The sequence below is a fragment of the Taeniopygia guttata genome, chromosome 8 (assembly GCF_048771995.1).
Source record: "Taeniopygia guttata chromosome 8, bTaeGut7.mat, whole genome shotgun sequence".
NCBI classification, from domain to species: Eukaryota; Metazoa; Chordata; class Aves; order Passeriformes; family Estrildidae; genus Taeniopygia; species Taeniopygia guttata.
Window position 1 is genome coordinate 32,104,452 of NC_133033.1, and position 13,805 is coordinate 32,118,256.

The following is a 13,805-nucleotide window of genomic DNA, read 5'->3' on the forward strand; positions in this document are numbered from 1 at the left end:
ACCTGGACTGGTGAGTTTTCTTTCCCAGGGAAAAGAGCCGATGTTTGCGCTCCGAGTCCTGTGGCCCTGAGCCGGCAGCTGACCGCACAAATTCCGAACATCGAAGGATAAGTCCCAGACAGGAGCTGCCCCCACCTCATACTTGTGCTGCCCTGACAGTCCCAGGGGAGCCCTACAAACTGACATCAGGAACCTGGACTGGTGAGTTTTCTTTCCCAGGGAAAAGAGCCGATGTTTGCGCTCCGAGTCCTGTGGCCCTTAGCGGGCAGCTGACTGCAAAAAATCGGAACATCGAAGGATAAGTCCCAGACAGGAGCTGCCCCCACCTCATACTTTTGCTGCCCTGAGAGTCCAAAAAGAGCTCTACAAACTGACATCAGGAACCTGGACTGGTGAGTTTTCTTTCCCAGGGAAAAGAGCCGATGTTTGCGCTCCGAGTCCTGTGGTCCTGAGCCGGCAGCTGACTGCAAAAAATCCGAACATCGAAGGATAAGTCCCAGACAGGAGCTGCCCCCACCTCATACTTGTGCTCCCCTGACAGTCCCAGGGGAGCCCTACAAACTGACATCAGGAACCTGGACTGGTGAGTTTTCTTTCCCAGGGAAAAGAGCCGATGTTTGCGCTCCGACTCCTGTGGCCCTGAGCCGGCAGCTGACCGCACAAATTCCGAACATCGAAGGATAAGTCCCAGAAAGGAGCTGCCCCCACCTCATACTTGTGCTGCCCTGACAGTCCCAGGGGAGCCCAACAAACTGACAACAGGAACCTGGACTGGTGAGTTTTCTTTCCCAGGGAAAAGAGCCGATGTTTGCGCTCCGACTCCTGTGGCCCTGAGCCGGCAGCTGAGTGCAAAAAATCCGAACATCGAAGGATAAGTCCCAGACAGGAGCTGCCCCCACCTCATACTTGTGCTGCCCTGAGAGTCCAAAACGAATCTTACAAACTGACATCAGGAACCTGGACTGGTGAGTTTTCTTTCCCAGGGAAAAGAGCCGATGTTTGCGCTCCGAGTCCTGTGGCCCTGAGCCGGCAGCTGACCGCAAAAAATCCGAACATCGAAGGATAAGTGCCAGACAGGAGCTGCCCCCACCTCATACTTGTTCGGCCCTGAGAGTCCAAAAAGAGCCCTACAAACTGACATCAGGAACCTGGACTGGTGAGTTTTCTTTCCCAGGGAAAAGAGCCGATATTTGCGCCCCGAGTCCTGTGGCCGTGAGCCAGCAGCTGACCACACAAATTCTGAACATCGAAGGATAAGTCTCAGAAAGGAGCTGCCCCCGCCTCATACTTGTGCTGCCCTGACAGTCCCAGGGGAGCCCTACAAACTGACATCAGGAACCTGGACTGGTGAGTTTCCTTTCCCGGGGAAAAGAGCCGATGTTTGCGCTCCGAGTCCTGTGGCCCTGAGCCGGCAGCTGAGTGCAAAAAATCTGAACATCGGAGGATAAGTCCCAGACAGGATCTGCCTCCACCTCATACTTGTGCTGCCCTGACAGTCCCAGGGGAGCCCTCCAAACTGACATCAGGAACCTGGACTGGTGAGTTTTCTTTCCCAGGATAAAGAGCCGATGTTTGTGCACAGAGTCCTGCGGCCCTGAGCGGGCATCTGACCGCAAAAAATCCGAACATCGAAGGATAAGTGCCAGACAGGAGCTGCCCCCACCTCATATTTATTCGGCCCTGAGAGTCCAAAAAGAGCCCTACAAACTGACATCAGGAACCTGGACTGGTGAGTTTTCTTTCCCAGGGAAAAGAGCCGATATTTGCGCCCCGAGTCCTGTGGCCGTGAGCCGGCAGCTGACCGCACAAATTCTGAACATCGAAGGATAAGTCTCAGAAAGGAGCTGCCACCACCTCATACTTGTGCTGCCCTGACAGTCCCAGGGGAGCCCTACAAACTGACATCAGGAACCTGGACTGGTGAGTTTCCTTTCCCGGGGAAAAGAGCCGATGTTTGCGCTCCGAGTCCTGTGGCCCTGAGCCGGCAGCTGAGTGCAAAAAATCTGAACATCGGAGGATAAGTCCCAGACAGGATCTGCCTCTACCTCATACTTGTGCTGCCCTGACAGTCCCAGGGGAGCCCTACAAACTGACATCAGGAACCTGGACTGGTGAGTTTTCTTTCCCAGGGAAAAGAGCCGATGTTTGCGCTCCGACTCCTGTGGCCCTGAGCCGGCAGCTGACTGCAAAAAATCCGAACATCGAAGGATAAGTCCCAGACAGGAGCTGCCCCCACCTCATACTTGTGCTGCCCTGAGAGTCCGAAACGAGCCTTACAAACTGACATCAGGAACCTGGACTGGTGAGTTTTCTTTCCCAGGGAAAAGAGCCGATGTTTGCGCTCCGAGTCCTGTGGCCGTGAGGCGGCAGATGACCGCACGAATTCCGAACATCGAAGGATAAGTCCCAGACAGGAGCTGCCCCCACCTCATACTTGTGCTGCCCTGACAGTCCCAGGGGAGCCCTACAAACTGACATCAGGAACCTGGACTGGTGAGTTTCCTTTCCCGGGGAAAAGAGCCGATGTTTGCGCTCCGAGTCCTGTGGCCCTGAGCCGGCAGCTGAGTGCAAAAAATCTGAACATCGGAGTATAAGTCCCAGACAGGATCTGCCTCCACCTCATACTTGTGCTGCCCTGACAGTCCCAGGGGAGCCCTACAAACTGACATCAGGAAGCTGGACTGGTGAGTTTTCTTTCCCAGGGAAAAGAGCCGATGTTTGCGCCCCGAGTCCTGTGGCCGTGAGCCGGCAGCTGACCGCACAAATTCCGAACATCGAAGGATAAGTCCCAGAAAGGAGCTGCCCCCACCTCATACTTGTACGGCCCTGACAGTCCCAGGGGAGCCCTACAAACTGACATCAGGAACCTGGACTGGTGTGTTTCCTTTCCCAGGGAAAAGAGCCGATGTTTTCGCTCCGAGTCCTGTGGCCCGGAGCGGGTAGCTGAGTGCAAAAAATCCGAACATCGAAGGATAAGTCCCAGAAAGGAGCTGCCCCCACCTCATACTTGTGCTGCCCTGACAGTCCCAGGGGAGCCCAACAAACTGACAACAGGAACCTGGACTGGTGAGTTTTCTTTCCCAGGGAAAAGAGCCCATGTTTGCGCTCCGACTCCTGTGGCCCTGAGCCGGCAGCTGACTGCAAAAAATCCGAACATCGAAGGATAAGTCCCAGACAGGAGCTGCCCCCACCTCATACTTGTGCTGCCCTGAGAGTCCAAAACGAGCCTTACAAACTGACATCAGGAACCTGGACTGGTGAGTTTTCTTTCTCAGGGAAAAGAGCCGATGTTTGCGCTCCGAGTCCTGTGGCCGTGAGGCGGCAGATGACCGCACGAATTCCGAACATCGAAGGATAAGTCCCAGACAGGAGCTGCCCCCACCTCATACTTGTGCTGCCCTGACAGTCCCAGGGGAGCCCTACAAACTGACATCAGGAACCTGGACTGGTGAGTTTTCTTTCCCAGGGAAAAGAGCCGATGTTTGCGCTCCGACTCCTGTGGCCCTGAGCCGGCAGCTGACCGCACAAATTCCAAACATCGAAGGATAAGTCCCAGAAAGGAGCTGCCCCCACCTCATACTTGTGCTGCCCTGACAGTCCCAGGGGAGCCCTACAAACTGACATCAGGAACCTGGACTGGTGAGTTTTCTTTCCCAGGGAAAAGAGCCGATGTTTGCGTTCCTAGTCCTGTGGCCCTGAGCGGGCAGCTGAGTGCAAAAAATCCGAACATCGAAGGATAAGTCCCAGACAGGAGCTGCCCCCATCTCGTACTTCTGCTAGCCTGAGAGTCTAAAAAGAGCCCTACAAACTGACATCAGGAACCTGGACTGGTGAGTTTTCTTTCCCAGGGAAAAGAGCCAATGTTTGCGCTCTGAGTCCTGTGGCCCTGAGCGGGCAGCTGAGTGCAAAAAATCCGAACATCGAAGGATAAGTCCCAGACAGGAGCTGCCCCCATCTCGTACTTCTGCTAGCCTGAGAGTCTAAAAAGAGCCCTACAAACTGACATCAGGAACCTGGACTGGTGAGTTTTCTTTCCCAGGTAAAAGAGCCGATGTTTGCGCTCCGAGTCCTGTGGCCTGAGCATGCAGCTGACTGCAAAAAATCGGAACATCGAAGGATAAGTCCCAGACAGGAGCTGCCCCCACCTCATACTTGTGCTGCCCTGACAGTCCCAGGGGAGCCCTACAAACAGACATCAGGAACCTGGACTGGTGAGTTTTCTTTCCCAGGGAATAGAGCCGATGTTTGCGCTCCGACTCCTGTGGCCCTGAGCCGGCAGCTGACCGCACAAATTCCGAACATCGAAGGATAAGTCCCAGAAAGGAGCTGCCCCCACCTCATACTTGTGCTGCCCTGACAGTCCCAGGGGAGCCCTACAAACTGACATCAGGAACCTGGACGGGTGAGTTTTCTTTCCCAGGGAAAAGAGCCAATGTTTGCGCTCCGAGTCCTGTGGCCCTGAGCCGGCAGCTGACCGCACAAATTCCGAACATCGAAGGAGAAGTCCCAGAAAGGAGGTGCCCCCACCTCATACTTGTGCTGCCCTGACAGTCCCAGGGGAGCCCTACAAACTGACATCAGGAACCTGGACTGGTGAGTTTTCTTTCCCAGGGAAAAGAGCCGATGTTTGCGCTCCGAGTCCTGTGGCCCTGAGCCGGCAGCTGACCGCACAAATTCCGAACATCGAAGGATAAGTCCCAGAAAGGAGCTGCCCCCACCTCATACTTGTGCTGCCCTGACAGTCCAAAAAGTGCTCTACAAACTGACATCAGGAACCTGGACTGGTGAGTTTTCTTTCCCAGGGAAAAGAGCCGATGTTTGCGCTCCGAGTCCTGTGGCCCTGAGCCGGCAGCTGACCGCAAAAAATCCGAACATCGAAGGATAAGTCCCAGACAGGAGCTGCCCCCACCTCATAATTTTGCTGCCCTGACAGTCCCAGGGGAGCCCTCCAAACTGACATCAGGAACCTGGACTGGTGAGTTTTCGTTCCCAGGACAAAGAGCCGATGTTTGTTCACAGAGTCCTGCGGCCCTGAGCGCGCATCTGACCGGAAAAAATCCGAACATCGAAGGATAAGTGCCAGACAGGAGCTGCCCCCACCTCATACTTGTTCTGCCCTGAGAGTCCAAAAAGAGCCCTACAAACTGACATCAGGAACCTGGACTGGTGAGTTTTCTTTCCCAGGGAAAAGAGCCGATATTTGCGCCCCGAGTCCTGTGGCCGTGAGCCGGCAGCTGACCGCACAAATTCTGATCATCGAAGGATAAGTCCCAGAAAGGAGCTGCCCCCACCTGATACTTGTGCTGCCCTGAGAGTCCCAGGGGAGCCCTACAAACTGACATCAGGAACCTGGACTGGTGAGTTTCCTTTCCCGGGGAAAAGAGCCGATGTTTGCGCTCCGAGTCCTGTGGCCCTGAGCCGGCAGCTGAGTGCAAAAAATCTGAACATCGAAGGATAAGTCCCAGACAGGATCTGCCTCCACATCATACTTGTGCTGCCCTGACAGTCCCAGGGGAGCCCTACAAACTGACATCAGGAAGCTGGACTGGTGAGTTTTCTTTCCCAGGGAAAAGAGCCGATGTTTGCGCCTCGAGTCCTGTGGCCGTGAGCCGGCAGCTGACCGCACAAATTCCGAACATCGAAGGATAAGTCCCAGAAAGGAGCTGCCCCCACCTCATACTTGTACGGCCCTGACAGTCCCAGGGGAGCCCTACAAACTGACATCAGGAACCAGGACTGGTGAGTTTCCTTTCCCGGGGAAAAGAGCCGATGTTTGCGCTCCGAGTCCTGTGGCCCTGAGCCGACAGCTGAGTGCAAAAAATCCGAACATCGAAGGATAAGTCCCAGACAGGAGCTGCCCCCACCTCATACTTTTGCTGCCCTGAGAGTTCCAGGCGAGCCCTACAAACTGACATGAGGAACTAGGACTGGTGAGTTTTCTTTCCCAGGGGAAAGAGCCGATGTTTGTGCAGAGAGTCCTGTGGCCCTGAGCCGGCAGCTGAGTGCAAAATATCGGAACATCGAAGGATAAGTCCCAGAGAGGATCTGCCCCCACCTCATACTTGTGCTGCCCTGACAGTCCCAGTGGAGCCCTACAAACTGACATCAGGAAGCTGGACTGGTGAGTTTTCTTTCCCAGGGAAAAGAGCCGATGTTTGTGCTCCGAGTCCTGTGGCCCTGAGCCGGCAGCTGACTGCAAAAAATCGGAACATCGAAGGATAAGTCCCAGAAAGGAGCTGCCCCCACCTCATACTTGTGCTGCCCTGACAGTCCCAGGGGAGCCCAACAAACTGACATCAGGAACCTGGACTGGTGAGTTTTCTTTCCCAGGGAAAAGAGCCAATGTTTGCGCTCCGAGTTCTGTGGCCCTGAGCGGGCAGCTGAGTGCAAAAAATCCGAACATCGAAGGATAAGTCCCAGACAGGAGCTGCCCCCATCTCGTACTTCTGCTGCCCTGAGAGTCTAAAAAGAGCCCTACAAACTGACATCAGGAACCTGGACTGGTGAGTTTTCTTTCCCAGGGAAAAGAGCCGATGTTTGCGCTCCGAGTCCTGTGGCCGTGAGCATGCAGCTGACTGCAAAAAATCGGTACATCGAAGGATAAGTCCCAGACAGGAGCTGCCCCCACCTCATACTTGTGCTGCCCTGACAGTCCCAGGAGAGCCCTACAAACTGACATCAGGAACCTGGACTGGTGAGTTTTCTTTCCCAGGGAAAAGAGCCGATGTTTGCGCTCCGACTCCTGTGGCCCTGAGCCGGCAGCTGACCGCACAAATTCCGAACATCGAAGGATAAGTCCCAGAAAGGAGCTGCCCCCACCTCATACTTTTGCTGCCCTGACAGTCCCAGGGGAGCCCTACAAACTGACATCAGGAACCTGGACTGGTGAGTTTTCTTTCCCAGGGAAAAGAGCCGATGTTTGCGCTCCGAGTCCTGTGGCCCTGAGCCGGCAGCTGACCGCACAAATTCCGAACATCGGAGGATAAGTCCCAGAAAGGAGGTGCCCCCACCTCATACTTGTGCATCCCTGACAGTCCCAGGGGAGCCCTACAAACTGACATCAGGAACCTGGACTGGTGAGTTTTCTTTCCCAGGGAAAAGAGCCGATGTTTGCACTCCGAGTCCTGTGGCCCTGAGCCGGCAGCTGACCGCACAAATTCCGAACATCGAAGGATAAGTCCCAGACAGGAGCTGCCCCCACCTCATACTTGTGCTGCCCTGACAGTCCCAGGGGAGCCCTACAAACTGACATCAGGAACCTGGACTGGTGAGTTTTCTTTCCCAGGGAAAAGAGCCGATGTTTGCGCTCCGAGTCCTGTGGCCCTTAGCGGGCAGCTGACTGCAAAAAATCGGAACATCGAAGGATAAGTCCCAGACAGGAGCTGCCCCCACTTCATACTTGTGCTGCCCTGAGAGTCCAAAAAGAGCTCTACAAACTGACATCAGGAACCTGGACTGGTGAGTTTTCTTTCCCAGGGAAAAGAGCCGATGTTTGCGCTCCGAGTCCTGTGGTCCTGAGCCGGCAGCTGACTGCAAAAAATCCGAACATCGAAGGATAAGTCCCAGACAGGAGCTGCCCCCACCTCATACTTGTGCTCCCCTGACAGTCCCAGGGGAGCCCTACAAACTGACATCAGGAACCTGGACTGGTGAGTTTTCTTTCCCAGGGAAAAGAGCCGATGTTTGCGCTCCGAGTCCTGTGGCCCTGAGCCGGCAGCTGACAGCAAAAAATCGGAACATCGAAGGATAAGTCCCAGAAAGGAGCTGCCCCCACCTCATACTTGTGCTGCCCTGACAGTCCCAGGGGAGCCCAACAAACTGACAACAGGAACCTGGACTGGTGAGTTTTCTTTCCCAGGGAAAAGAGCCGATGTTTGCGCTTCGACTCCTGTGGCCCTTATCCGGCAGCTGACTGCAAAAAATCCGAACATCGAAGGATAAGTCCCAGACAGGAGCTGCCCCCACCTCATACTTGTGCTGCCCTGAGAGTCCAAAACGAGCCTTACAAACTGACATCAGGAACCTGGACTGGTGAGTTTTCTTTCCCAGGGAAAAGAGCCGATGTTTGCGCTCCGACTCCTGTGGCCCTGAGCCGGCAGCTGACCGCACAAATTCCGAACATCGAAGGATAAGTCCCAGAAAGGAGCTGCCCCCACCTCATACTTGTGCTGCCCTGACAGTCCCAGGGGAGCCCAACAAACTGACAACAGGAACCTGGACTGGTGAGTTTTCTTTCCCAGGGAAAAGAGCCGATGTTTGCGCTCCGACTCCTGTGGCCCTGAGCCGGCAGCTGAGTGCAAAAAATCCGAACATCGAAGGATAAGTCCCAGACAGGAGCTGCCCCCACCTCATACTTGTGCTGCCCTGAGAGTCCAAAACGAGTCTTACAAACTGACATCAGGAACCTGGACTGGTGAGTTTTCTTTCCCAGGGAAAAGAGCCGATGTTTGCGCTCCGAGTCCTGTGGCCCTGAGCCGGCAGCTGACCGCAAAAAATCCGAACATCGAAGGATAAGTGCCAGACAGGAGCTGCCCCCACCTCATACTTGTTCGGCCCTGAGAGTCCAAAAAGAGCCCTACAAACTGACATCAGGAACCTGGACTGGTGAGTTTTCTTTCCCAGGGAAAAGAGCCGATATTTGCGCCCCGAGTCCTGTGGCTGTGAGCCGGCAGCTGACCACACAAATTCTGAACATCGAAGGATAAGTCTCAGAAAGGAGCTGCCCCCGCCTCATACTTGTGCTGCCCTGACAGTCCCAGGGGAGCCCTACAAACTGACATCAGGAACCTGGACTGGTGAGTTTCCTTTCCCGGGGAAAAGAGCCGATGTTTGCGCTCCGAGTCCTGTGGCCCTGAGCCGGCAGCTGAGTGCAAAAAATCTGAACATCGGAGGATAAGTCCCAGACAGGATCTGCCTCCACCTCATACTTGTGCTGCCCTGACAGTCCCAGGGGAGCCCTCCAAACTGACATCAGGAACCTGGACTGGTGAGTTTTCTTTCCCAGGATAAAGAGCCGATGTTTGTGCACAGAGTCCTGCGGCCCTGAGCGGGCATCTGACCGCAAAAAATCCGAACATCGAAGGATAAGTGCCAGACAGGAGCTGCCCCCACCTCATATTTATTCGGCCCTGAGAGTCCAAAAAGAGCCCTACAAACTGACATCAGGAACCTGGACTGGTGAGTTTTCTTTCCCAGGGAAAAGAGCCGATATTTGCGCCCCGAGTCCTGTGGCCGTGAGCCGGCAGCTGACCGCACAAATTCTGAACATCGAAGGATAAGTCTCAGAAAGGAGCTGCCACCACCTCATACTTGTGCTGCCCTGACAGTCCCAGGGGAGCCCTACAAACTGACATCAGGAACCTGGACTGGTGAGTTTCCTTTCCCGGGGAAAAGAGCCGATGTTTGGGCTCCGAGTCCTGTGGCCCTGAGCCGGCAGCTGAGTGCAAAAAATCTGAACATCGGAGGATAAGTCCCAGACAGGATCTGCCTCCACCTCATACTTGTGCTGCCCTGACAGTCCCAGGGGAGCCCTACAAACTGACATCAGGAACCTGGACTGGTGAGTTTTCTTTCCCAGGGAAAAGAGCCGATGTTTGCGCCCCGAGTCCTGTGGCCGTGAGCCGGCAGCTGACCGCACAAATTCCGAACATCGAAGGATAAGTCCCAGAAAGGAGCTGCCCCCACCTCATACTTGTACGGCCCTGACAGTCCCAGGGGAGCCCTACAAACTGACATCAGGAACCTGGACTGGTGTGTTTCCTTTCCCAGGGAAAAGAGCCGATGTTTTCGCTCCGAGTCCTGTGGCCCGGAGCGGGTAGCTGAGTGCAAAAAATCCGAACATCGAAGGATAAGTCCCAGACAGGAGCTGCCCCCACCTCATACTTGTGCTGCCCTGACAGTCCCAGGGGAGCCCAACAAACTGACAACAGGAACCTGGACTGGTGAGTTTTCTTTCCCAGGGAAAAGAGCCGATGTTTGCGCTCCGACTCCTGTGGCCCTGAGCCGGCAGCTGACTGCAAAAAATCCGAACATCGAAGGATAAGTCCCAGACAGGATCTGCCCCCACCTCATACTTGTGCTGCCCTGAGAGTCCAAAACGAGCCTTACAAACTGACATCAGGAACCTGGACTGGTGAGTTTTCTTTCCCAGGGAAAAGAGCCGATGTTTGCGCTCCGAGTCCTGTGGCCGTGAGGCGGCAGATGACCGCACGAATTCCGAACATCGAAGGATAAGTCCCAGACAGGAGCTGCCCCCACCTCATACTTGTGCTGCCCTGACAGTCCCAGGGGAGCCCTACAAACTGACATCAGGAACCTGGACTGGTGAGTTTCCTTTCCCGGGGAAAAGAGCCGATGTTTGCGCTGCGAGTCCTGTGGCCCTGAGCCGGCAGCTGAGTGCAAAAAATCTGAACATCGGAGGATAAGTCCCAGACAGGATCTGCCTCCACCTCATACTTGTGCTGCCCTGACAGTCCCAGGGGAGCCCTACAAACTGACATCAGGAAGCTGGACTGGTGAGTTTTCTTTCCCAGGGAAAAGAGCCGATGTTTGCGCCCCGAGTCCTGTGGCCGTGAGCCGGCAGCTGACCGCACAAATTCCGAACATCGAAGGATAAGTCCCAGAAAGGAGCTGCCCCCACCTCATACTTGTACGGCCCTGACAGTCCCAGGGGAGCCCTACAAACTGACATCAGGAACCTGGACTGGTGTGTTTCCTTTCCCAGGGAAAAGAGCCGATGTTTTCGCTCCGAGTCCTGTGGCCCGGAGCGGGTAGCTGAGTGCAAAAAATCCGAACATCGAAGGATAAGTCCCAGACAGGAGCTGCCCCCACCTCATACTTGTGCTGCCCTGACAGTCCCAGGGGAGCCCAACAAACTGACAACAGGAACCTGGACTGGTGAGTTTTCTTTCCCAGGGAAAAGAGCCGATGTTTGCGCTCCGACTCCTGTGGCCCTGAGCCGGCAGCTGACTGCAAAAAATCCGAACATCGAAGGATAAGTCCCAGACAGGAGCTGCCCCCACCTCATACTTGTGCTGCCCTGAGAGTCCAAAACGAGCCTTACAAACTGACATCAGGAACCTGGACTGGTGAGTTTTCTTTCTCAGGGAAAAGAGCCGATGTTTGCGCTCCGAGTCCTGTGGCCGTGAGGCGGCAGATGACCGCACGAATTCCGAACATCGAAGGATAAGTCCCAGACAGGAGCTGCCCCCACCTCATACTTGTGCTGCCCTGACAGTCCCAGGGGAGCCCTACAAACTGACATCAGGAACCTGGACTGGTGAGTTTTCTTTCCCAGGGAAAAGAGCCGATGTTTGCGCTCCGACTCCTGTGGCCCTGAGCCGGCAGCTGACCGCACAAATTCCAAACATCGAAGGATAAGTCCCAGAAAGGAGCTGCCCCCACCTCATACTTGTGCTGACCTGACAGTCCCAGGGGAGCCCTACAAACTGACATCAGGAACCTGGACTGGTGAGTTTTCTTTCCCAGGGAAAAGAGCCGATGTTTGCGTTCCTAGTCCTGTGGCCCTGAGCGGGCAGCTGAGTGCAAAAAATCCGAACATCGAAGGATAAGTCCCAGACAGGAGCTGCCCCCATCTCGTACTTCTGCTAGCCTGAGAGTCTAAAAAGAGCCCTACAAACTGACATCAGGAACCTGGACTGGTGAGTTTTCTTTCCCAGGGAAAAGAGCCAATGTTTGCGCTCTGAGTCCTGTGGCCCTGAGCGGGCAGCTGAGTGCAAAAAATCCGAACATCGAAGGATAAGTCCCAGACAGGAGCTGCCCCCATCTCGTACTTCTGCTAGCCTAAGAGTCTAAAAAGAGCCCTACAAACTGACATCAGGAACCTGGACTGGTGAGTTTTCTTTCCCAGGGAAAAGAGCCGATGTTTGCGCTCCGAGTCCTGTGGCCGTGAGCATGCAGCTGACTGCAAGAAATCGGAACATCGAAGGATAAGTCCCAGACAGGAGCTGCCCCCACCTCATACTTGTGCTGCCCTGACAGTCCCATGGGAGCCCTACAAACAGACATCAGGAACCTGGACTGGTGAGTTTTCTTTCCCAGGGAATAGAGCCGATGTTTGCGCTCCGACTCCTGTGGCCCTGAGCCGGCAGCTGACCGCACAAATTCCGAACATCGAAGGATAAGTCCCAGAAAGGAGCTGCCCCCACCTCATACTTGTGCTGCCCTGACAGTCCCAGGGGAGCCCTACAAACTGACATCAGGAACCTGGACGGGTGAGTTTTCTTTCCCAGGGAAAAGAGCCAATGTTTGCGCTCCGAGTCCTGTGGCCCTGAGCCGGCAGCTGACCGCACAAATTCCGAACATCGAAGGAGAAGTCCCAGAAAGGAGGTGCCCCCACCTCATACTTGTGCTGCCCTGACAGTCCCAGGGGAGCCCTACAAACTGACATCAGGAACCTGGACTGGTGAGTTTTCTTTCCCAGGGAAAAGAGCCGATGTTTGCGCTCCGAGTCCTGTGGCCCTGAGCCGGCAGCTGACCGCACAAATTCCGAACATCGAAGGATAAGTCCCAGAAAGGAGCTGCCCCCACCTCATACTTGTGCTGCCCTGAGAGTCCAAAAAGAGCTCTACAAACTGACATCAGGAACCTGGACTGGTGAGTTTTCTTTCCCAGGGAAAAGAGCCGATGTTTGCGCTGCGAGTCCTGTGGCCCTGAGCCAGCAGCTGACCGCAAAAAATCCGAACATCGAAGGATAAGTCCCAGACAGGAGCTGCCCCCACCTCATAATTTTGCTGCCCTGACAGTCCCAGGGGAGCCCTCCAAACTGACATCAGGAACCTGGACTGGTGAGTTTTCGTTCCCAGGAAAAAGAGCCGATGTTTGTTCACAGAGTCCTGCGGCCCTGAGCGCGCATCTGACCGCAAAAAATCCGAACATCGAAGGATAAGTGCCAGACAGGAGCTGCCCCCACCTCATACTTGTTCTGCCCTGAGAGTCCAAAAAGAGCCCTACAAACTGACATCAGGAACCTGGACTGGTGAGTTTTCTTTCCCAGGGAAAAGAGCCGATATTTGCGCCCCGAGTCCTGTGGCCGTGAGCCGGCAGCTGACCGCACAAATTCTGATCATCGAAGGATAAGTCCCAGAAAGGAGCTGCCCCCACCTCATACTTCTGCTGCCCTGACAGTCCCAGGGGAGCCCTACAAACTGACATCAGCAACCTGGACTGGTGAGTTTTCTTTCCCAGGGAAAAGAGCCGATGTTTGCGCTCCGTGTCCTGTGGCCCTGAGCCGGCAGCTGAGTGCAAAAAATCCGAACATCGAAGGATAAGTCCCAGACAGGAGCTGCCCCCACCTCATACTTGTGCTGCCCTGACAGTCCCAGGGGAGCCCTACAAACTGACATCAGGAACCTGGACTGGTGAATTTTCTTTCCCAGTGAAAAGAGCCGATGTTTGTGCTCAGAGTCCTGCGGCCCTGAGCGGGCATCTGACCGCAAAAAATCAGATTATCGAAGGATAAGTCCCAGACAGGATCTGCCCCCACCTCATACTTGTGCTGCCCTGACAGTCCCAGGGGAGCCCTACAAACTGACATCAGGAACCTGGACTGGTGAGTTTTCTTTCCCAGGGAAAAGAGCCGATGTTTGCGCTCCGACTCCTGTGGCCCTGAGCCGGCAGCAGAGTGCAAAAAATCCGAACATCGAAGGATAAGTCCCAGACAGGAGCTGCCCCCACCTCATACTTGTGCTGCCCTGAGAGTTCCAGGGAAGCCCTACAAACTGACATCAGGAACTTGGACTGGTGAGTTTTCTTTCCCAGGGAAAAGAGCCGATGTTTGTGCAGAG